The sequence below is a fragment of the Schistocerca gregaria genome, chromosome 3 (assembly GCF_023897955.1).
Source record: "Schistocerca gregaria isolate iqSchGreg1 chromosome 3, iqSchGreg1.2, whole genome shotgun sequence".
NCBI classification, from domain to species: Eukaryota; Metazoa; Arthropoda; class Insecta; order Orthoptera; family Acrididae; genus Schistocerca; species Schistocerca gregaria.
In genome coordinates, this window is record NC_064922.1 from 896,084,767 (window position 1) to 896,105,453 (window position 20,687).

At 51.2% G+C, this 20,687-nt stretch overlaps 15 non-coding genes across 15 annotated transcripts; all 15 read left to right on the top strand.

Moving 5' to 3' along the window:
- Positions 1-191: 191 nt before the first annotated feature.
- LOC126356446 (5S ribosomal RNA) lies at positions 192-310 on the top strand. The gene has a single exon (XR_007565709.1). It is a non-coding gene; the product is annotated as a 5S ribosomal RNA (ribosomal RNA).
- A 1,277-nt stretch (positions 311-1,587) lies between these two features.
- On the top strand, positions 1,588-1,706 carry LOC126356447 (5S ribosomal RNA). Its single transcript, XR_007565710.1, has one exon. It is a non-coding gene; the product is annotated as a 5S ribosomal RNA (ribosomal RNA).
- A 1,277-nt stretch (positions 1,707-2,983) lies between these two features.
- LOC126356449 (5S ribosomal RNA) lies at positions 2,984-3,102 on the top strand. Its single transcript, XR_007565712.1, has one exon. It is a non-coding gene; the product is annotated as a 5S ribosomal RNA (ribosomal RNA).
- A 1,277-nt stretch (positions 3,103-4,379) lies between these two features.
- Positions 4,380-4,498, top strand: LOC126356488 (5S ribosomal RNA). The gene has a single exon (XR_007565750.1). It is a non-coding gene; the product is annotated as a 5S ribosomal RNA (ribosomal RNA).
- A 1,279-nt stretch (positions 4,499-5,777) lies between these two features.
- On the top strand, positions 5,778-5,896 carry LOC126356450 (5S ribosomal RNA). The gene has a single exon (XR_007565713.1). It is a non-coding gene; the product is annotated as a 5S ribosomal RNA (ribosomal RNA).
- Positions 5,897-7,174: 1,278 nt separating this feature from the next.
- On the top strand, positions 7,175-7,293 carry LOC126356451 (5S ribosomal RNA). Its single transcript, XR_007565714.1, has one exon. It is a non-coding gene; the product is annotated as a 5S ribosomal RNA (ribosomal RNA).
- Positions 7,294-8,570: 1,277 nt separating this feature from the next.
- On the top strand, positions 8,571-8,689 carry LOC126356452 (5S ribosomal RNA). Its single transcript, XR_007565715.1, has one exon. It is a non-coding gene; the product is annotated as a 5S ribosomal RNA (ribosomal RNA).
- Positions 8,690-9,966: 1,277 nt separating this feature from the next.
- Positions 9,967-10,085, top strand: LOC126356453 (5S ribosomal RNA). Its single transcript, XR_007565716.1, has one exon. It is a non-coding gene; the product is annotated as a 5S ribosomal RNA (ribosomal RNA).
- A 1,277-nt stretch (positions 10,086-11,362) lies between these two features.
- Positions 11,363-11,481, top strand: LOC126356454 (5S ribosomal RNA). Its single transcript, XR_007565717.1, has one exon. It is a non-coding gene; the product is annotated as a 5S ribosomal RNA (ribosomal RNA).
- A 1,277-nt stretch (positions 11,482-12,758) lies between these two features.
- LOC126356455 (5S ribosomal RNA) lies at positions 12,759-12,877 on the top strand. Its single transcript, XR_007565718.1, has one exon. It is a non-coding gene; the product is annotated as a 5S ribosomal RNA (ribosomal RNA).
- A 1,277-nt stretch (positions 12,878-14,154) lies between these two features.
- On the top strand, positions 14,155-14,273 carry LOC126356456 (5S ribosomal RNA). The gene has a single exon (XR_007565719.1). It is a non-coding gene; the product is annotated as a 5S ribosomal RNA (ribosomal RNA).
- Positions 14,274-15,551: 1,278 nt separating this feature from the next.
- On the top strand, positions 15,552-15,670 carry LOC126356457 (5S ribosomal RNA). Its single transcript, XR_007565720.1, has one exon. It is a non-coding gene; the product is annotated as a 5S ribosomal RNA (ribosomal RNA).
- A 1,278-nt stretch (positions 15,671-16,948) lies between these two features.
- On the top strand, positions 16,949-17,067 carry LOC126356458 (5S ribosomal RNA). Its single transcript, XR_007565721.1, has one exon. It is a non-coding gene; the product is annotated as a 5S ribosomal RNA (ribosomal RNA).
- Positions 17,068-18,345: 1,278 nt separating this feature from the next.
- LOC126356460 (5S ribosomal RNA) lies at positions 18,346-18,464 on the top strand. The gene has a single exon (XR_007565723.1). It is a non-coding gene; the product is annotated as a 5S ribosomal RNA (ribosomal RNA).
- Positions 18,465-19,740: 1,276 nt separating this feature from the next.
- On the top strand, positions 19,741-19,859 carry LOC126356461 (5S ribosomal RNA). Its single transcript, XR_007565724.1, has one exon. It is a non-coding gene; the product is annotated as a 5S ribosomal RNA (ribosomal RNA).
- Positions 19,860-20,687: the final 828 nt, after the last annotated feature.

Sequence of the window (20,687 nt, forward strand, 5' to 3'; positions counted from 1 at the left end):
GGCCGCACGAACCAAACGAATGACAGGCGGTGCAACGAGCAGCTGTGTTGTGCGTCCGACCCACGTGGCGGCGCGTCGCCTTCGAGGTGGAAGGACGTGCTTTGCGTCAAATGTGCCACCGAAAAAAGCGATTGCTTGTGTTAGGAGGAGAGGCGAAGCCTTCTTCTGCCGTGCAGCTACAGTATAACGACGCCAACGGCCATACCATGTTGAATACACCGGTTCTCGTCCGATCACCGAAGTTAAGCAACATCGGGCCCGGTTAGTACTTGGATGGGTGACCGCCTGGGAACACCGGGTGCTGTTGGCTCCTTCTCTCTTTTTAGATTGTACGTCACTACACCTGCCAGCCCTCTTTTCATACAAACTCTCAGGTGCGACAAAGATGCTTCCACAAGCATTTTAAACTACTGTATTAAACGTAAGATGCGAAATTACAGTAATGAACTCAGTTTGAACAAGAAAGCGCGGACGAAGAGTGCTAGGAACTCGTTGAAAATAACGAAACACTGCGAATCGACAGATGTGCTCTTGAAATGCGTCAGAGCCTACTGTTTTGTAGGAGCGCTAAATTCCAAAAACTAACTACATTAAAAAAAAAAAAAAACCTGTTCCTGTCCGACCACCGATGATAAGCAACAACGTTAGTATTCGGATCGGCGACCGCTTGGGAACTCTGGCTGTCTTCATTTCTTGCTTTCTTGTCGCTACCCCTGCCAGCCCTTTTTTCATGCTACCTTTCTCATGTGACAAAGATGCTTCCATACTGATTTTAAACTATCGTAAGATACGATATTAAGGAACTCAGTTTGAAAAGAGTGCGCCAAGGAAGACTTCCAAAGAGTCTCTGGAAATAACAAAACAGTATGAAGTGACAGAAATGTTGTGAAATACGTCAGGGCATATTGTTTTGTAGCAGTGCACAACGGCAAATTTGTAAACAAAAATTTACCTTTCGTCGCTACAAGAGAGGGATACTTTGTCCAACAGCCTGTGTCTTGTGTGCATGTTTTCGCACCTTTCCACGGCACGGCGCAGCACAGAGCTGCTCTGGTAGCTCCGAACGGACGCACACGGCGCCTCGGACACGCCGGTTCGGCCCGCGCCCATCTCGCAGATGTTTCTCGTGCTTGTGCTGTCATTACGGACCGCGACCCGAGCGGCAGCGAGCGGCAGTCGAGCAAAGTCGGGACAAGTCGGGACGGAAGGGGACAGCCGAGAATGCTCCGTGCGAATTACGCAAATATCTGGAAGCGCGACGCGTGTCAGGCAGGTGAGAACGCTTCCCTCGGTCCAGCAGGACACTGCCACACCCCGCGAGTCCCCAAGCCGCCCGGCCGCGCGCAAGCCCTGCGCCGGATAACGATAACAAGGTGCGTCTCCCGCGAGTGTCGGAGGCCGCACGAACCAAACGAATGACAGGCGGTGCAACGAGCAGCTGTGTTGTGCGTCCGACCCACGTGGCGGCGCGTCGCCTTCGAGGTGGAAGGACGTGCTTTGCGTCAAATGTGCCACCGAAAAAAGCGATTGCTTGTGTTAGGAGGAGAGGCGAAGCCTTCTTCTGCCGTGCAGCTACAGTATAACGACGCCAACGGCCATACCATGTTGAATACACCGGTTCTCGTCCGATCACCGAAGTTAAGCAACATCGGGCCCGGTTAGTACTTGGATGGGTGACCGCCTGGGAACACCGGGTGCTGTTGGCTCCTTCTCTCTTTTTAGATTGTACGTCACTACACCTGCCAGCCCTCTTTTCATACAAACTCTCAGGTGCGACAAAGATGCTTCCACAAGCATTTTAAACTACTGTATTAAACGTAAGATGCGAAATTACAGTAATGAACTCAGTTTGAACAAGAAAGCGCGGACGAAGAGTGCTAGGAACTCGTTGAAAATAACGAAACACTGCGAATCGACAGATGTGCTCTTGAAATGCGTCAGAGCCTACTGTTTTGTAGGAGCGCTAAATTCCAAAAACTAACTACATTAAAAAAAAAAAAAAACCTGTTCCTGTCCGACCACCGATGATAAGCAACAACGTTAGTATTCGGATCGGCGACCGCTTGGGAACTCTGGCTGTCTTCATTTCTTGCTTTCTTGTCGCTACCCCTGCCAGCCCTTTTTTCATGCTACCTTTCTCATGTGACAAAGATGCTTCCATACTGATTTTAAACTATCGTAAGATACGATATTAAGGAACTCAGTTTGAAAAGAGTGCGCCAAGGAAGACTTCCAAAGAGTCTCTGGAAATAACAAAACAGTATGAAGTGACAGAAATGTTGTGAAATACGTCAGGGCATATTGTTTTGTAGCAGTGCACAACGGCAAATTTGTAAACAAAAATTTACCTTTCGTCGCTACAAGAGAGGGATACTTTGTCCAACAGCCTGTGTCTTGTGTGCATGTTTTCGCACCTTTCCACGGCACGGCGCAGCACAGAGCTGCTCTGGTAGCTCCGAACGGACGCACACGGCGCCTCGGACACGCCGGTTCGGCCCGCGCCCATCTCGCAGATGTTTCTCGTGCTTGTGCTGTCATTACGGACCGCGACCCGAGCGGCAGCGAGCGGCAGTCGAGCAAAGTCGGGACAAGTCGGGACGGAAGGGGACAGCCGAGAATGCTCCGTGCGAATTACGCAAATATCTGGAAGCGCGACGCGTGTCAGGCAGGTGAGAACGCTTCCCTCGGTCCAGCAGGACACTGCCACACCCCGCGAGTCCCCAAGCCGCCCGGCCGCGCGCAAGCCCTGCGCCGGATAACGATAACAAGGTGCGTCTCCCGCGAGTGTCGGAGGCCGCACGAACCAAACGAATGACAGGCGGTGCAACGAGCAGCTGTGTTGTGCGTCCGACCCACGTGGCGGCGCGTCGCCTTCGAGGTGGAAGGACGTGCTTTGCGTCAAATGTGCCACCGAAAAAAGCGATTGCTTGTGTTAGGAGGAGAGGCGAAGCCTTCTTCTGCCGTGCAGCTACAGTATAACGACGCCAACGGCCATACCATGTTGAATACACCGGTTCTCGTCCGATCACCGAAGTTAAGCAACATCGGGCCCGGTTAGTACTTGGATGGGTGACCGCCTGGGAACACCGGGTGCTGTTGGCTCCTTCTCTCTTTTTAGATTGTACGTCACTACACCTGCCAGCCCTCTTTTCATACAAACTCTCAGGTGCGACAAAGATGCTTCCACAAGCATTTTAAACTACTGTATTAAACGTAAGATGCGAAATTACAGTAATGAACTCAGTTTGAACAAGAAAGCGCGGACGAAGAGTGCTAGGAACTCGTTGAAAATAACGAAACACTGCGAATCGACAGATGTGCTCTTGAAATGCGTCAGAGCCTACTGTTTTGTAGGAGCGCTAAATTCCAAAAACTAACTACATTAAAAAAAAAAAAAAACCTGTTCCTGTCCGACCACCGATGATAAGCAACAACGTTAGTATTCGGATCGGCGACCGCTTGGGAACTCTGGCTGTCTTCATTTCTTGCTTTCTTGTCGCTACCCCTGCCAGCCCTTTTTTCATGCTACCTTTCTCATGTGACAAAGATGCTTCCATACTGATTTTAAACTATCGTAAGATACGATATTAAGGAACTCAGTTTGAAAAGAGTGCGCCAAGGAAGACTTCCAAAGAGTCTCTGGAAATAACAAAACAGTATGAAGTGACAGAAATGTTGTGAAATACGTCAGGGCATATTGTTTTGTAGCAGTGCACAACGGCAAATTTGTAAACAAAAATTTACCTTTCGTCGCTACAAGAGAGGGATACTTTGTCCAACAGCCTGTGTCTTGTGTGCATGTTTTCGCACCTTTCCACGGCACGGCGCAGCACAGAGCTGCTCTGGTAGCTCCGAACGGACGCACACGGCGCCTCGGACACGCCGGTTCGGCCCGCGCCCATCTCGCAGATGTTTCTCGTGCTTGTGCTGTCATTACGGACCGCGACCCGAGCGGCAGCGAGCGGCAGTCGAGCAAAGTCGGGACAAGTCGGGACGGAAGGGGACAGCCGAGAATGCTCCGTGCGAATTACGCAAATATCTGGAAGCGCGACGCGTGTCAGGCAGGTGAGAACGCTTCCCTCGGTCCAGCAGGACACTGCCACACCCCGCGAGTCCCCAAGCCGCCCGGCCGCGCGCAAGCCCTGCGCCGGATAACGATAACAAGGTGCGTCTCCCGCGAGTGTCGGAGGCCGCACGAACCAAACGAATGACAGGCGGTGCAACGAGCAGCTGTGTTGTGCGTCCGACCCACGTGGCGGCGCGTCGCCTTCGAGGTGGAAGGACGTGCTTTGCGTCAAATGTGCCACCGAAAAAAGCGATTGCTTGTGTTAGGAGGAGAGGCGAAGCCTTCTTCTGCCGTGCAGCTACAGTATAACGACGCCAACGGCCATACCATGTTGAATACACCGGTTCTCGTCCGATCACCGAAGTTAAGCAACATTGGGCCCGGTTAGTACTTGGATGGGTGACCGCCTGGGAACACCGGGTGCTGTTGGCTCCTTCTCTCTTTTTAGATTGTACGTCACTACACCTGCCAGCCCTCTTTTCATACAAACTCTCAGGTGCGACAAAGATGCTTCCACAAGCATTTTAAACTACTGTATTAAACGTAAGATGCGAAATTACAGTAATGAACTCAGTTTGAACAAGAAAGCGCGGACGAAGAGTGCTAGGAACTCGTTGAAAATAACGAAACACTGCGAATCGACAGATGTGCTCTTGAAATGCGTCAGAGCCTACTGTTTTGTAGGAGCGCTAAATTCCAAAAACTAACTACATTAAAAAAAAAAAAAAAAACCTGTTCCTGTCCGACCACCGATGATAAGCAACAACGTTAGTATTCGGATCGGCGACCGCTTGGGAACTCTGGCTGTCTTCATTTCTTGCTTTCTTGTCGCTACCCCTGCCAGCCCTTTTTTCATGCTACCTTTCTCATGTGACAAAGATGCTTCCATACTGATTTTAAACTATCGTAAGATACGATATTAAGGAACTCAGTTTGAAAAGAGTGCGCCAAGGAAGACTTCCAAAGAGTCTCTGGAAATAACAAAACAGTATGAAGTGACAGAAATGTTGTGAAATACGTCAGGGCATATTGTTTTGTAGCAGTGCACAACGGCAAATTTGTAAACAAAAATTTACCTTTCGTCGCTACAAGAGAGGGATACTTTGTCCAACAGCCTGTGTCTTGTGTGCATGTTTTCGCACCTTTCCACGGCACGGCGCAGCACAGAGCTGCTCTGGTAGCTCCGAACGGACGCACACGGCGCCTCGGACACGCCGGTTCGGCCCGCGCCCATCTCGCAGATGTTTCTCGTGCTTGTGCTGTCATTACGGACCGCGACCCGAGCGGCAGCGAGCGGCAGTCGAGCAAAGTCGGGACAAGTCGGGACGGAAGGGGACAGCCGAGAATGCTCCGTGCGAATTACGCAAATATCTGGAAGCGCGACGCGTGTCAGGCAGGTGAGAACGCTTCCCTCGGTCCAGCAGGACACTGCCACACCCCGCGAGTCCCCAAGCCGCCCGGCCGCGCGCAAGCCCTGCGCCGGATAACGATAACAAGGTGCGTCTCCCGCGAGTGTCGGAGGCCGCACGAACCAAACGAATGACAGGCGGTGCAACGAGCAGCTGTGTTGTGCGTCCGACCCACGTGGCGGCGCGTCGCCTTCGAGGTGGAAGGACGTGCTTTGCGTCAAATGTGCCACCGAAAAAAGCGATTGCTTGTGTTAGGAGGAGAGGCGAAGCCTTCTTCTGCCGTGCAGCTACAGTATAACGACGCCAACGGCCATACCATGTTGAATACACCGGTTCTCGTCCGATCACCGAAGTTAAGCAACATCGGGCCCGGTTAGTACTTGGATGGGTGACCGCCTGGGAACACCGGGTGCTGTTGGCTCCTTCTCTCTTTTTAGATTGTACGTCACTACACCTGCCAGCCCTCTTTTCATACAAACTCTCAGGTGCGACAAAGATGCTTCCACAAGCATTTTAAACTACTGTATTAAACGTAAGATGCGAAATTACAGTAATGAACTCAGTTTGAACAAGAAAGCGCGGACGAAGAGTGCTAGGAACTCGTTGAAAATAACGAAACACTGCGAATCGACAGATGTGCTCTTGAAATGCGTCAGAGCCTACTGTTTTGTAGGAGCGCTAAATTCCAAAAACTAACTACATTAAAAAAAAAAAAAAAACCTGTTCCTGTCCGACCACCGATGATAAGCAACAACGTTAGTATTCGGATCGGCGACCGCTTGGGAACTCTGGCTGTCTTCATTTCTTGCTTTCTTGTCGCTACCCCTGCCAGCCCTTTTTTCATGCTACCTTTCTCATGTGACAAAGATGCTTCCATACTGATTTTAAACTATCGTAAGATACGATATTAAGGAACTCAGTTTGAAAAGAGTGCGCCAAGGAAGACTTCCAAAGAGTCTCTGGAAATAACAAAACAGTATGAAGTGACAGAAATGTTGTGAAATACGTCAGGGCATATTGTTTTGTAGCAGTGCACAACGGCAAATTTGTAAACAAAAATTTACCTTTCGTCGCTACAAGAGAGGGATACTTTGTCCAACAGCCTGTGTCTTGTGTGCATGTTTTCGCACCTTTCCACGGCACGGCGCAGCACAGAGCTGCTCTGGTAGCTCCGAACGGACGCACACGGCGCCTCGGACACGCCGGTTCGGCCCGCGCCCATCTCGCAGATGTTTCTCGTGCTTGTGCTGTCATTACGGACCGCGACCCGAGCGGCAGCGAGCGGCAGTCGAGCAAAGTCGGGACAAGTCGGGACGGAAGGGGACAGCCGAGAATGCTCCGTGCGAATTACGCAAATATCTGGAAGCGCGACGCGTGTCAGGCAGGTGAGAACGCTTCCCTCGGTCCAGCAGGACACTGCCACACCCCGCGAGTCCCCAAGCCGCCCGGCCGCGCGCAAGCCCTGCGCCGGATAACGATAACAAGGTGCGTCTCCCGCGAGTGTCGGAGGCCGCACGAACCAAACGAATGACAGGCGGTGCAACGAGCAGCTGTGTTGTGCGTCCGACCCACGTGGCGGCGCGTCGCCTTCGAGGTGGAAGGACGTGCTTTGCGTCAAATGTGCCACCGAAAAAAGCGATTGCTTGTGTTAGGAGGAGAGGCGAAGCCTTCTTCTGCCGTGCAGCTACAGTATAACGACGCCAACGGCCATACCATGTTGAATACACCGGTTCTCGTCCGATCACCGAAGTTAAGCAACATCGGGCCCGGTTAGTACTTGGATGGGTGACCGCCTGGGAACACCGGGTGCTGTTGGCTCCTTCTCTCTTTTTAGATTGTACGTCACTACACCTGCCAGCCCTCTTTTCATACAAACTCTCAGGTGCGACAAAGATGCTTCCACAAGCATTTTAAACTACTGTATTAAACGTAAGATGCGAAATTACAGTAATGAACTCAGTTTGAACAAGAAAGCGCGGACGAAGAGTGCTAGGAACTCGTTGAAAATAACGAAACACTGCGAATCGACAGATGTGCTCTTGAAATGCGTCAGAGCCTACTGTTTTGTAGGAGCGCTAAATTCCAAAAACTAACTACATTAAAAAAAAAAAAAAACCTGTTCCTGTCCGACCACCGATGATAAGCAACAACGTTAGTATTCGGATCGGCGACCGCTTGGGAACTCTGGCTGTCTTCATTTCTTGCTTTCTTGTCGCTACCCCTGCCAGCCCTTTTTTCATGCTACCTTTCTCATGTGACAAAGATGCTTCCATACTGATTTTAAACTATCGTAAGATACGATATTAAGGAACTCAGTTTGAAAAGAGTGCGCCAAGGAAGACTTCCAAAGAGTCTCTGGAAATAACAAAACAGTATGAAGTGACAGAAATGTTGTGAAATACGTCAGGGCATATTGTTTTGTAGCAGTGCACAACGGCAAATTTGTAAACAAAAATTTACCTTTCGTCGCTACAAGAGAGGGATACTTTGTCCAACAGCCTGTGTCTTGTGTGCATGTTTTCGCACCTTTCCACGGCACGGCGCAGCACAGAGCTGCTCTGGTAGCTCCGAACGGACGCACACGGCGCCTCGGACACGCCGGTTCGGCCCGCGCCCATCTCGCAGATGTTTCTCGTGCTTGTGCTGTCATTACGGACCGCGACCCGAGCGGCAGCGAGCGGCAGTCGAGCAAAGTCGGGACAAGTCGGGACGGAAGGGGACAGCCGAGAATGCTCCGTGCGAATTACGCAAATATCTGGAAGCGCGACGCGTGTCAGGCAGGTGAGAACGCTTCCCTCGGTCCAGCAGGACACTGCCACACCCCGCGAGTCCCCAAGCCGCCCGGCCGCGCGCAAGCCCTGCGCCGGATAACGATAACAAGGTGCGTCTCCCGCGAGTGTCGGAGGCCGCACGAACCAAACGAATGACAGGCGGTGCAACGAGCAGCTGTGTTGTGCGTCCGACCCACGTGGCGGCGCGTCGCCTTCGAGGTGGAAGGACGTGCTTTGCGTCAAATGTGCCACCGAAAAAAGCGATTGCTTGTGTTAGGAGGAGAGGCGAAGCCTTCTTCTGCCGTGCAGCTACAGTATAACGACGCCAACGGCCATACCATGTTGAATACACCGGTTCTCGTCCGATCACCGAAGTTAAGCAACATCGGGCCCGGTTAGTACTTGGATGGGTGACCGCCTGGGAACACCGGGTGCTGTTGGCTCCTTCTCTCTTTTTAGATTGTACGTCACTACACCTGCCAGCCCTCTTTTCATACAAACTCTCAGGTGCGACAAAGATGCTTCCACAAGCATTTTAAACTACTGTATTAAACGTAAGATGCGAAATTACAGTAATGAACTCAGTTTGAACAAGAAAGCGCGGACGAAGAGTGCTAGGAACTCGTTGAAAATAACGAAACACTGCGAATCGACAGATGTGCTCTTGAAATGCGTCAGAGCCTACTGTTTTGTAGGAGCGCTAAATTCCAAAAACTAACTACATTAAAAAAAAAAAAAAACCTGTTCCTGTCCGACCACCGATGATAAGCAACAACGTTAGTATTCGGATCGGCGACCGCTTGGGAACTCTGGCTGTCTTCATTTCTTGCTTTCTTGTCGCTACCCCTGCCAGCCCTTTTTTCATGCTACCTTTCTCATGTGACAAAGATGCTTCCATACTGATTTTAAACTATCGTAAGATACGATATTAAGGAACTCAGTTTGAAAAGAGTGCGCCAAGGAAGACTTCCAAAGAGTCTCTGGAAATAACAAAACAGTATGAAGTGACAGAAATGTTGTGAAATACGTCAGGGCATATTGTTTTGTAGCAGTGCACAACGGCAAATTTGTAAACAAAAATTTACCTTTCGTCGCTACAAGAGAGGGATACTTTGTCCAACAGCCTGTGTCTTGTGTGCATGTTTTCGCACCTTTCCACGGCACGGCGCAGCACAGAGCTGCTCTGGTAGCTCCGAACGGACGCACACGGCGCCTCGGACACGCCGGTTCGGCCCGCGCCCATCTCGCAGATGTTTCTCGTGCTTGTGCTGTCATTACGGACCGCGACCCGAGCGGCAGCGAGCGGCAGTCGAGCAAAGTCGGGACAAGTCGGGACGGAAGGGGACAGCCGAGAATGCTCCGTGCGAATTACGCAAATATCTGGAAGCGCGACGCGTGTCAGGCAGGTGAGAACGCTTCCCTCGGTCCAGCAGGACACTGCCACACCCCGCGAGTCCCCAAGCCGCCCGGCCGCGCGCAAGCCCTGCGCCGGATAACGATAACAAGGTGCGTCTCCCGCGAGTGTCGGAGGCCGCACGAACCAAACGAATGACAGGCGGTGCAACGAGCAGCTGTGTTGTGCGTCCGACCCACGTGGCGGCGCGTCGCCTTCGAGGTGGAAGGACGTGCTTTGCGTCAAATGTGCCACCGAAAAAAGCGATTGCTTGTGTTAGGAGGAGAGGCGAAGCCTTCTTCTGCCGTGCAGCTACAGTATAACGACGCCAACGGCCATACCATGTTGAATACACCGGTTCTCGTCCGATCACCGAAGTTAAGCAACATCGGGCCCGGTTAGTACTTGGATGGGTGACCGCCTGGGAACACCGGGTGCTGTTGGCTCCTTCTCTCTTTTTAGATTGTACGTCACTACACCTGCCAGCCCTCTTTTCATACAAACTCTCAGGTGCGACAAAGATGCTTCCACAAGCATTTTAAACTACTGTATTAAACGTAAGATGCGAAATTACAGTAATGAACTCAGTTTGAACAAGAAAGCGCGGACGAAGAGTGCTAGGAACTCGTTGAAAATAACGAAACACTGCGAATCGACAGATGTGCTCTTGAAATGCGTCAGAGCCTACTGTTTTGTAGGAGCGCTAAATTCCAAAAACTAACTACATTAAAAAAAAAAAAAAACCTGTTCCTGTCCGACCACCGATGATAAGCAACAACGTTAGTATTCGGATCGGCGACCGCTTGGGAACTCTGGCTGTCTTCATTTCTTGCTTTCTTGTCGCTACCCCTGCCAGCCCTTTTTTCATGCTACCTTTCTCATGTGACAAAGATGCTTCCATACTGATTTTAAACTATCGTAAGATACGATATTAAGGAACTCAGTTTGAAAAGAGTGCGCCAAGGAAGACTTCCAAAGAGTCTCTGGAAATAACAAAACAGTATGAAGTGACAGAAATGTTGTGAAATACGTCAGGGCATATTGTTTTGTAGCAGTGCACAACGGCAAATTTGTAAACAAAAATTTACCTTTCGTCGCTACAAGAGAGGGATACTTTGTCCAACAGCCTGTGTCTTGTGTGCATGTTTTCGCACCTTTCCACGGCACGGCGCAGCACAGAGCTGCTCTGGTAGCTCCGAACGGACGCACACGGCGCCTCGGACACGCCGGTTCGGCCCGCGCCCATCTCGCAGATGTTTCTCGTGCTTGTGCTGTCATTACGGACCGCGACCCGAGCGGCAGCGAGCGGCAGTCGAGCAAAGTCGGGACAAGTCGGGACGGAAGGGGACAGCCGAGAATGCTCCGTGCGAATTACGCAAATATCTGGAAGCGCGACGCGTGTCAGGCAGGTGAGAACGCTTCCCTCGGTCCAGCAGGACACTGCCACACCCCGCGAGTCCCCAAGCCGCCCGGCCGCGCGCAAGCCCTGCGCCGGATAACGATAACAAGGTGCGTCTCCCGCGAGTGTCGGAGGCCGCACGAACCAAACGAATGACAGGCGGTGCAACGAGCAGCTGTGTTGTGCGTCCGACCCACGTGGCGGCGCGTCGCCTTCGAGGTGGAAGGACGTGCTTTGCGTCAAATGTGCCACCGAAAAAAGCGATTGCTTGTGTTAGGAGGAGAGGCGAAGCCTTCTTCTGCCGTGCAGCTACAGTATAACGACGCCAACGGCCATACCATGTTGAATACACCGGTTCTCGTCCGATCACCGAAGTTAAGCAACATCGGGCCCGGTTAGTACTTGGATGGGTGACCGCCTGGGAACACCGGGTGCTGTTGGCTCCTTCTCTCTTTTTAGATTGTACGTCACTACACCTGCCAGCCCTCTTTTCATACAAACTCTCAGGTGCGACAAAGATGCTTCCACAAGCATTTTAAACTACTGTATTAAACGTAAGATGCGAAATTACAGTAATGAACTCAGTTTGAACAAGAAAGCGCGGACGAAGAGTGCTAGGAACTCGTTGAAAATAACGAAACACTGCGAATCGACAGATGTGCTCTTGAAATGCGTCAGAGCCTACTGTTTTGTAGGAGCGCTAAATTCCAAAAACTAACTACATTAAAAAAAAAAAAAAACCTGTTCCTGTCCGACCACCGATGATAAGCAACAACGTTAGTATTCGGATCGGCGACCGCTTGGGAACTCTGGCTGTCTTCATTTCTTGCTTTCTTGTCGCTACCCCTGCCAGCCCTTTTTTCATGCTACCTTTCTCATGTGACAAAGATGCTTCCATACTGATTTTAAACTATCGTAAGATACGATATTAAGGAACTCAGTTTGAAAAGAGTGCGCCAAGGAAGACTTCCAAAGAGTCTCTGGAAATAACAAAACAGTATGAAGTGACAGAAATGTTGTGAAATACGTCAGGGCATATTGTTTTGTAGCAGTGCACAACGGCAAATTTGTAAACAAAAATTTACCTTTCGTCGCTACAAGAGAGGGATACTTTGTCCAACAGCCTGTGTCTTGTGTGCATGTTTTCGCACCTTTCCACGGCACGGCGCAGCACAGAGCTGCTCTGGTAGCTCCGAACGGACGCACACGGCGCCTCGGACACGCCGGTTCGGCCCGCGCCCATCTCGCAGATGTTTCTCGTGCTTGTGCTGTCATTACGGACCGCGACCCGAGCGGCAGCGAGCGGCAGTCGAGCAAAGTCGGGACAAGTCGGGACGGAAGGGGACAGCCGAGAATGCTCCGTGTGAATTACGCAAATATCTGGAAGCGCGACGCGTGTCAGGCAGGTGAGAACGCTTCCCTCGGTCCAGCAGGACACTGCCACACCCCGCGAGTCCCCAAGCCGCCCGGCCGCGCGCAAGCCCTGCGCCGGATAACGATAACAAGGTGCGTCTCCCGCGAGTGTCGGAGGCCGCACGAACCAAACGAATGACAGGCGGTGCAACGAGCAGCTGTGTTGTGCGTCCGACCCACGTGGCGGCGCGTCGCCTTCGAGGTGGAAGGACGTGCTTTGCGTCAAATGTGCCACCGAAAAAAGCGATTGCTTGTGTTAGGAGGAGAGGCGAAGCCTTCTTCTGCCGTGCAGCTACAGTATAACGACGCCAACGGCCATACCATGTTGAATACACCGGTTCTCGTCCGATCACCGAAGTTAAGCAACATCGGGCCCGGTTAGTACTTGGATGGGTGACCGCCTGGGAACACCGGGTGCTGTTGGCTCCTTCTCTCTTTTTAGATTGTACGTCACTACACCTGCCAGCCCTCTTTTCATACAAACTCTCAGGTGCGACAAAGATGCTTCCACAAGCATTTTAAACTACTGTATTAAACGTAAGATGCGAAATTACAGTAATGAACTCAGTTTGAACAAGAAAGCGCGGACGAAGAGTGCTAGGAACTCGTTGAAAATAACGAAACACTGCGAATCGACAGATGTGCTCTTGAAATGCGTCAGAGCCTACTGTTTTGTAGGAGCGCTAAATTCCAAAAACTAACTACATTAAAAAAAAAAAAAAACCTGTTCCTGTCCGACCACCGATGATAAGCAACAACGTTAGTATTCGGATCGGCGACCGCTTGGGAACTCTGGCTGTCTTCATTTCTTGCTTTCTTGTCGCTACCCCTGCCAGCCCTTTTTTCATGCTACCTTTCTCATGTGACAAAGATGCTTCCATACTGATTTTAAACTATCGTAAGATACGATATTAAGGAACTCAGTTTGAAAAGAGTGCGCCAAGGAAGACTTCCAAAGAGTCTCTGGAAATAACAAAACAGTATGAAGTGACAGAAATGTTGTGAAATACGTCAGGGCATATTGTTTTGTAGCAGTGCACAACGGCAAATTTGTAAACAAAAATTTACCTTTCGTCGCTACAAGAGAGGGATACTTTGTCCAACAGCCTGTGTCTTGTGTGCATGTTTTCGCACCTTTCCACGGCACGGCGCAGCACAGAGCTGCTCTGGTAGCTCCGAACGGACGCACACGGCGCCTCGGACACGCCGGTTCGGCCCGCGCCCATCTCGCAGATGTTTCTCGTGCTTGTGCTGTCATTACGGACCGCGACCCGAGCGGCAGCGAGCGGCAGTCGAGCAAAGTCGGGACAAGTCGGGACGGAAGGGGACAGCCGAGAATGCTCCGTGCGAATTACGCAAATATCTGGAAGCGCGACGCGTGTCAGGCAGGTGAGAACGCTTCCCTCGGTCCAGCAGGACACTGCCACACCCCGCGAGTCCCCAAGCCGCCCGGCCGCGCGCAAGCCCTGCGCCGGATAACGATAACAAGGTGCGTCTCCCGCGAGTGTCGGAGGCCGCACGAACCAAACGAATGACAGGCGGTGCAACGAGCAGCTGTGTTGTGCGTCCGACCCACGTGGCGGCGCGTCGCCTTCGAGGTGGAAGGACGTGCTTTGCGTCAAATGTGCCACCGAAAAAAGCGATTGCTTGTGTTAGGAGGAGAGGCGAAGCCTTCTTCTGCCGTGCAGCTACAGTATAACGACGCCAACGGCCATACCATGTTGAATACACCGGTTCTCGTCCGATCACCGAAGTTAAGCAACATCGGGCCCGGTTAGTACTTGGATGGGTGACCGCCTGGGAACACCGGGTGCTGTTGGCTCCTTCTCTCTTTTTAGATTGTACGTCACTACACCTGCCAGCCCTCTTTTCATACAAACTCTCAGGTGCGACAAAGATGCTTCCACAAGCATTTTAAACTACTGTATTAAACGTAAGATGCGAAATTACAGTAATGAACTCAGTTTGAACAAGAAAGCGCGGACGAAGAGTGCTAGGAACTCGTTGAAAATAACGAAACACTGCGAATCGACAGATGTGCTCTTGAAATGCGTCAGAGCCTACTGTTTTGTAGGAGCGCTAAATTCCAAAAACTAACTACATTAAAAAAAAAAAAAAAACCTGTTCCTGTCCGACCACCGATGATAAGCAACAACGTTAGTATTCGGATCGGCGACCGCTTGGGAACTCTGGCTGTCTTCATTTCTTGCTTTCTTGTCGCTACCCCTGCCAGCCCTTTTTTCATGCTACCTTTCTCATGTGACAAAGATGCTTCCATACTGATTTTAAACTATCGTAAGATACGATATTAAGGAACTCAGTTTGAAAAGAGTGCGCCAAGGAAGACTTCCAAAGAGTCTCTGGAAATAACAAAACAGTATGAAGTGACAGAAATGTTGTGAAATACGTCAGGGCATATTGTTTTGTAGCAGTGCACAACGGCAAATTTGTAAACAAAAATTTACCTTTCGTCGCTACAAGAGAGGGATACTTTGTCCAACAGCCTGTGTCTTGTGTGCATGTTTTCGCACCTTTCCACGGCACGGCGCAGCACAGAGCTGCTCTGGTAGCTCCGAACGGACGCACACGGCGCCTCGGACACGCCGGTTCGGCCCGCGCCCATCTCGCAGATGTTTCTCGTGCTTGTGCTGTCATTACGGACCGCGACCCGAGCGGCAGCGAGCGGCAGTCGAGCAAAGTCGGGACAAGTCGGGACGGAAGGGGACAGCCGAGAATGCTCCGTGCGAATTACGCAAATATCTGGAAGCGCGACGCGTGTCAGGCAGGTGAGAACGCTTCCCTCGGTCCAGCAGGACACTGCCACACCCCGCGAGTCCCCAAGCCGCCCGGCCGCGCGCAAGCCCTGCGCCGGATAACGATAACAAGGTGCGTCTCCCGCGAGTGTCGGAGGCCGCACGAACCAAACGAATGACAGGCGGTGCAACGAGCAGCTGTGTTGTGCGTCCGACCCACGTGGCGGCGCGTCGCCTTCGAGGTGGAAGGACGTGCTTTGCGTCAAATGTGCCACCGAAAAAAGCGATTGCTTGTGTTAGGAGGAGAGGCGAAGCCTTCTTCTGCCGTGCAGCTACAGTATAACGACGCCAACGGCCATACCATGTTGAATACACCGGTTCTCGTCCGATCACCGAAGTTAAGCAACATCGGGCCCGGTTAGTACTTGGATGGGTGACCGCCTGGGAACACCGGGTGCTGTTGGCTCCTTCTCTCTTTTTAGATTGTACGTCACTACACCTGCCAGCCCTCTTTTCATACAAACTCTCAGGTGCGACAAAGATGCTTCCACAAGCATTTTAAACTACTGTATTAAACGTAAGATGCGAAATTACAGTAATGAACTCAGTTTGAACAAGAAAGCGCGGACGAAGAGTGCTAGGAACTCGTTGAAAATAACGAAACACTGCGAATCGACAGATGTGCTCTTGAAATGCGTCAGAGCCTACTGTTTTGTAGGAGCGCTAAATTCCAAAAACTAACTACATTAAAAAAAAAAAAAAAACCTGTTCCTGTCCGACCACCGATGATAAGCAACAACGTTAGTATTCGGATCGGCGACCGCTTGGGAACTCTGGCTGTCTTCATTTCTTGCTTTCTTGTCGCTACCCCTGCCAGCCCTTTTTTCATGCTACCTTTCTCATGTGACAAAGATGCTTCCATACTGATTTTAAACTATCGTAAGATACGATATTAAGGAACTCAGTTTGAAAAGAGTGCGCCAAGGAAGACTTCCAAAGAGTCTCTGGAAATAACAAAACAGTATGAAGTGACAGAAATGTTGTGAAATACGTCAGGGCATATTGTTTTGTAGCAGTGCACAACGGCAAATTTGTAAACAAAAATTTACCTTTCGTCGCTACAAGAGAGGGATACTTTGTCCAACAGCCTGTGTCTTGTGTGCATGTTTTCGCACCTTTCCACGGCACGGCGCAGCACAGAGCTGCTCTGGTAGCTCCGAACGGACGCACACGGCGCCTCGGACACGCCGGTTCGGCCCGCGCCCATCTCGCAGATGTTTCTCGTGCTTGTGCTGTCATTACGGACCGCGACCCGAGCGGCAGCGAGCGGCAGTCGAGCAAAGTCGGGACAAGTCGGGACGGAAGGGGACAGCCGAGAATGCTCCGTGCGAATTACGCAAATATCTGGAAGCGCGACGCGTGTCAGGCAGGTGAGAACGCTTCCCTCGGTCCAGCAGGACACTGCCACACCCCGCGAGTCCCCAAGCCGCCCGGCCGCGCGCAAGCCCTGCGCCGGATAACGATAACAAGGTGCGTCTCCCGCGAGTGTCGGAGGCCGCACGAACCAAACGAATGACAGGCGGTGCAACGAGCAGCTGTGTTGTGCGTCCGACCCACGTGGCGGCGCGTCGCCTTCGAGGTGGAAGGACGTGCTTTGCGTCAAATGTGCCACCGAAAAAAGCGATTGCTTGTGTTAGGAGGAGAGGCGAAGCCTTCTTCTGCCGTGCAGCTACAGTATAACGACGCCAACGGCCATACCATGTTGAATACACCGGTTCTCGTCCGATCACCGAAGTTAAGCAACATCGGGCCCGGTTAGTACTTGGATGGGTGACCGCCTGGGAACACCGGGTGCTGTTGGCTCCTTCTCTCTTTTTAGATTGTACGTCACTACACCTGCCAGCCCTCTTTTCATACAAACTCTCAGGTGCGACAAAGATGCTTCCACAAGCATTTTAAACTACTGTATTAAACGTAAGATGCGAAATTACAGTAATGAACTCAGTTTGAACAAGAAAGCGCGGACGAAGAGTGCTAGGAACTCGTTGAAAATAACGAAACACTGCGAATCGACAGATGTGCTCTTGAAATGCGTCAGAGCCTACTGTTTTGTAGGAGCGCTAAATTCCAAAAACTAACTACATTAAAAAAAAAAAAAAAACCTGTTCCTGTCCGACCACCGATGATAAGCAACAACGTTAGTATTCGGATCGGCGACCGCTTGGGAACTCTGGCTGTCTTCATTTCTTGCTTTCTTGTCGCTACCCCTGCCAGCCCTTTTTTCATGCTACCTTTCTCATGTGACAAAGATGCTTCCATACTGATTTTAAACTATCGTAAGATACGATATTAAGGAACTCAGTTTGAAAAGAGTGCGCCAAGGAAGACTTCCAAAGAGTCTCTGGAAATAACAAAACAGTATGAAGTGACAGAAATGTTGTGAAATACGTCAGGGCATATTGTTTTGTAGCAGTGCACAACGGCAAATTTGTAAACAAAAATTTACCTTTCGTCGCTACAAGAGAGGGATACTTTGTCCAACAGCCTGTGTCTTGTGTGCATGTTTTCGCACCTTTCCACGGCACGGCGCAGCACAGAGCTGCTCTGGTAGCTCCGAACGGACGCACACGGCGCCTCGGACACGCCGGTTCGGCCCGCGCCCATCTCGCAGATGTTTCTCGTGCTTGTGCTGTCATTACGGACCGCGACCCGAGCGGCAGCGAGCGGCAGTCGAGCAAAGTCGGGACAAGTCGGGACGGAAGGGGACAGCCGAGAATGCTCCGTGCGAATTACGCAAATATCTGGAAGCGCGACGCGTGTCAGGCAGGTGAGAACGCTTCCCTCGGTCCAGCAGGACACTGCCACACCCCGCGAGTCCCCAAGCCGCCCGGCCGCGCGCAAGCCCTGCGCCGGATAACGATAACAAGGTGCGTCTCCCGCGAGTGTCGGAGGCCGCACGAACCAAACGAATGACAGGCGGTGCAACGAGCAGCTGTGTTGTGCGTCCGACCCACGTGGCGGCGCGTCGCCTTCGAGGTGGAAGGACGTGCTTTGCGTCAAATGTGCCACCGAAAAAAGCGATTGCTTGTGTTAGGAGGAGAGGCGAAGCCTTCTTCTGCCGTGCAGCTACAGTATAACGACGCCAACGGCCATACCATGTTGAATACACCGGTTCTCGTCCGATCACCGAAGTTAAGCAACATCGGGCCCGGTTAGTACTTGGATGGGTGACCGCCTGGGAACACCGGGTGCTGTTGGCTCCTTCTCTCTTTTTAGATTGTACGTCACTACACCTGCCAGCCCTCTTTTCATACAAACTCTCAGGTGCGACAAAGATGCTTCCACAAGCATTTTAAACTACTGTATTAAACGTAAGATGCGAAATTACAGTAATGAACTCAGTTTGAACAAGAAAGCGCGGACGAAGAGTGCTAGGAACTCGTTGAAAATAACGAAACACTGCGAATCGACAGATGTGCTCTTGAAATGCGTCAGAGCCTACTGTTTTGTAGGAGCGCTAAATTCCAAAAACTAACTACATTAAAAAAAAAAAAAACCTGTTCCTGTCCGACCACCGATGATAAGCAACAACGTTAGTATTCGGATCGGCGACCGCTTGGGAACTCTGGCTGTCTTCATTTCTTGCTTTCTTGTCGCTACCCCTGCCAGCCCTTTTTTCATGCTACCTTTCTCATGTGACAAAGATGCTTCCATACTGATTTTAAACTATCGTAAGATACGATATTAAGGAACTCAGTTTGAAAAGAGTGCGCCAAGGAAGACTTCCAAAGAGTCTCTGGAAATAACAAAACAGTATGAAGTGACAGAAATGTTGTGAAATACGTCAGGGCATATTGTTTTGTAGCAGTGCACAACGGCAAATTTGTAAACAAAAATTTACCTTTCGTCGCTACAAGAGAGGGATACTTTGTCCAACAGCCTGTGTCTTGTGTGCATGTTTTCGCACCTTTCCACGGCACGGCGCAGCACAGAGCTGCTCTGGTAGCTCCGAACGGACGCACACGGCGCCTCGGACACGCCGGTTCGGCCCGCGCCCATCTCGCAGATGTTTCTCGTGCTTGTGCTGTCATTACGGACCGCGACCCGAGCGGCAGCGAGCGGCAGTCGAGCAAAGTCGGGACAAGTCGGGACGGAAGGGGACAGCCGAGAATGCTCCGTGCGAATTACGCAAATATCTGGAAGCGCGACGCGTGTCAGGCAGGTGAGAACGCTTCCCTCGGTCCAGCAGGACACTGCCACACCCCGCGAGTCCCCAAGCCGCCCGGCCGCGCGCAAGCCCTGCGCCGGATAACGATAACAAGGTGCGTCTCCCGCGAGTGTCGGAGGCCGCACGAACCAAACGAATGACAGGCGGTGCAACGAGCAGCTGTGTTGTGCGTCCGACCCACGTGGCGGCGCGTCGCCTTCGAGGTGGAAGGACGTGCTTTGCGTCAAATGTGCCACCGAAAAAAGCGATTGCTTGTGTTAGGAGGAGAGGCGAAGCCTTCTTCTGCCGTGCAGCTACAGTATAACGACGCCAACGGCCATACCATGTTGAATACACCGGTTCTCGTCCGATCACCGAAGTTAAGCAACATCGGGCCCGGTTAGTACTTGGATGGGTGACCGCCTGGGAACACCGGGTGCTGTTGGCTCCTTCTCTCTTTTTAGATTGTACGTCACTACACCTGCCAGCCCTCTTTTCATACAAACTCTCAGGTGCGACAAAGATGCTTCCACAAGCATTTTAAACTACTGTATTAAACGTAAGATGCGAAATTACAGTAATGAACTCAGTTTGAACAAGAAAGCGCGGACGAAGAGTGCTAGGAACTCGTTGAAAATAACGAAACACTGCGAATCGACAGATGTGCTCTTGAAATGCGTCAGAGCCTACTGTTTTGTAGGAGCGCTAAATTCCAAAAACTAACTACATTAAAAAAAAAAAAAAACCTGTTCCTGTCCGACCACCGATGATAAGCAACAACGTTAGTATTCGGATCGGCGACCGCTTGGGAACTCTGGCTGTCTTCATTTCTTGCTTTCTTGTCGCTACCCCTGCCAGCCCTTTTTTCATGCTACCTTTCTCATGTGACAAAGATGCTTCCATACTGATTTTAAACTATCGTAAGATACGATATTAAGGAACTCAGTTTGAAAAGAGTGCGCCAAGGAAGACTTCCAAAGAGTCTCTGGAAATAACAAAACAGTATGAAGTGACAGAAATGTTGTGAAATACGTCAGGGCATATTGTTTTGTAGCAGTGCACAACGGCAAATTTGTAAACAAAAATTTACCTTTCGTCGCTACAAGAGAGGGATACTTTGTCCAACAGCCTGTGTCTTGTGTGCATGTTTTCGCACCTTTCCACGGCACGGCGCAGCACAGAGCTGCTCTGGTAGCTCCGAACGGACGCACACGGCGCCTCGGACACGCCGGTTCGGCCCGCGCCCATCTCGCAGATGTTTCTCGTGCTTGTGCTG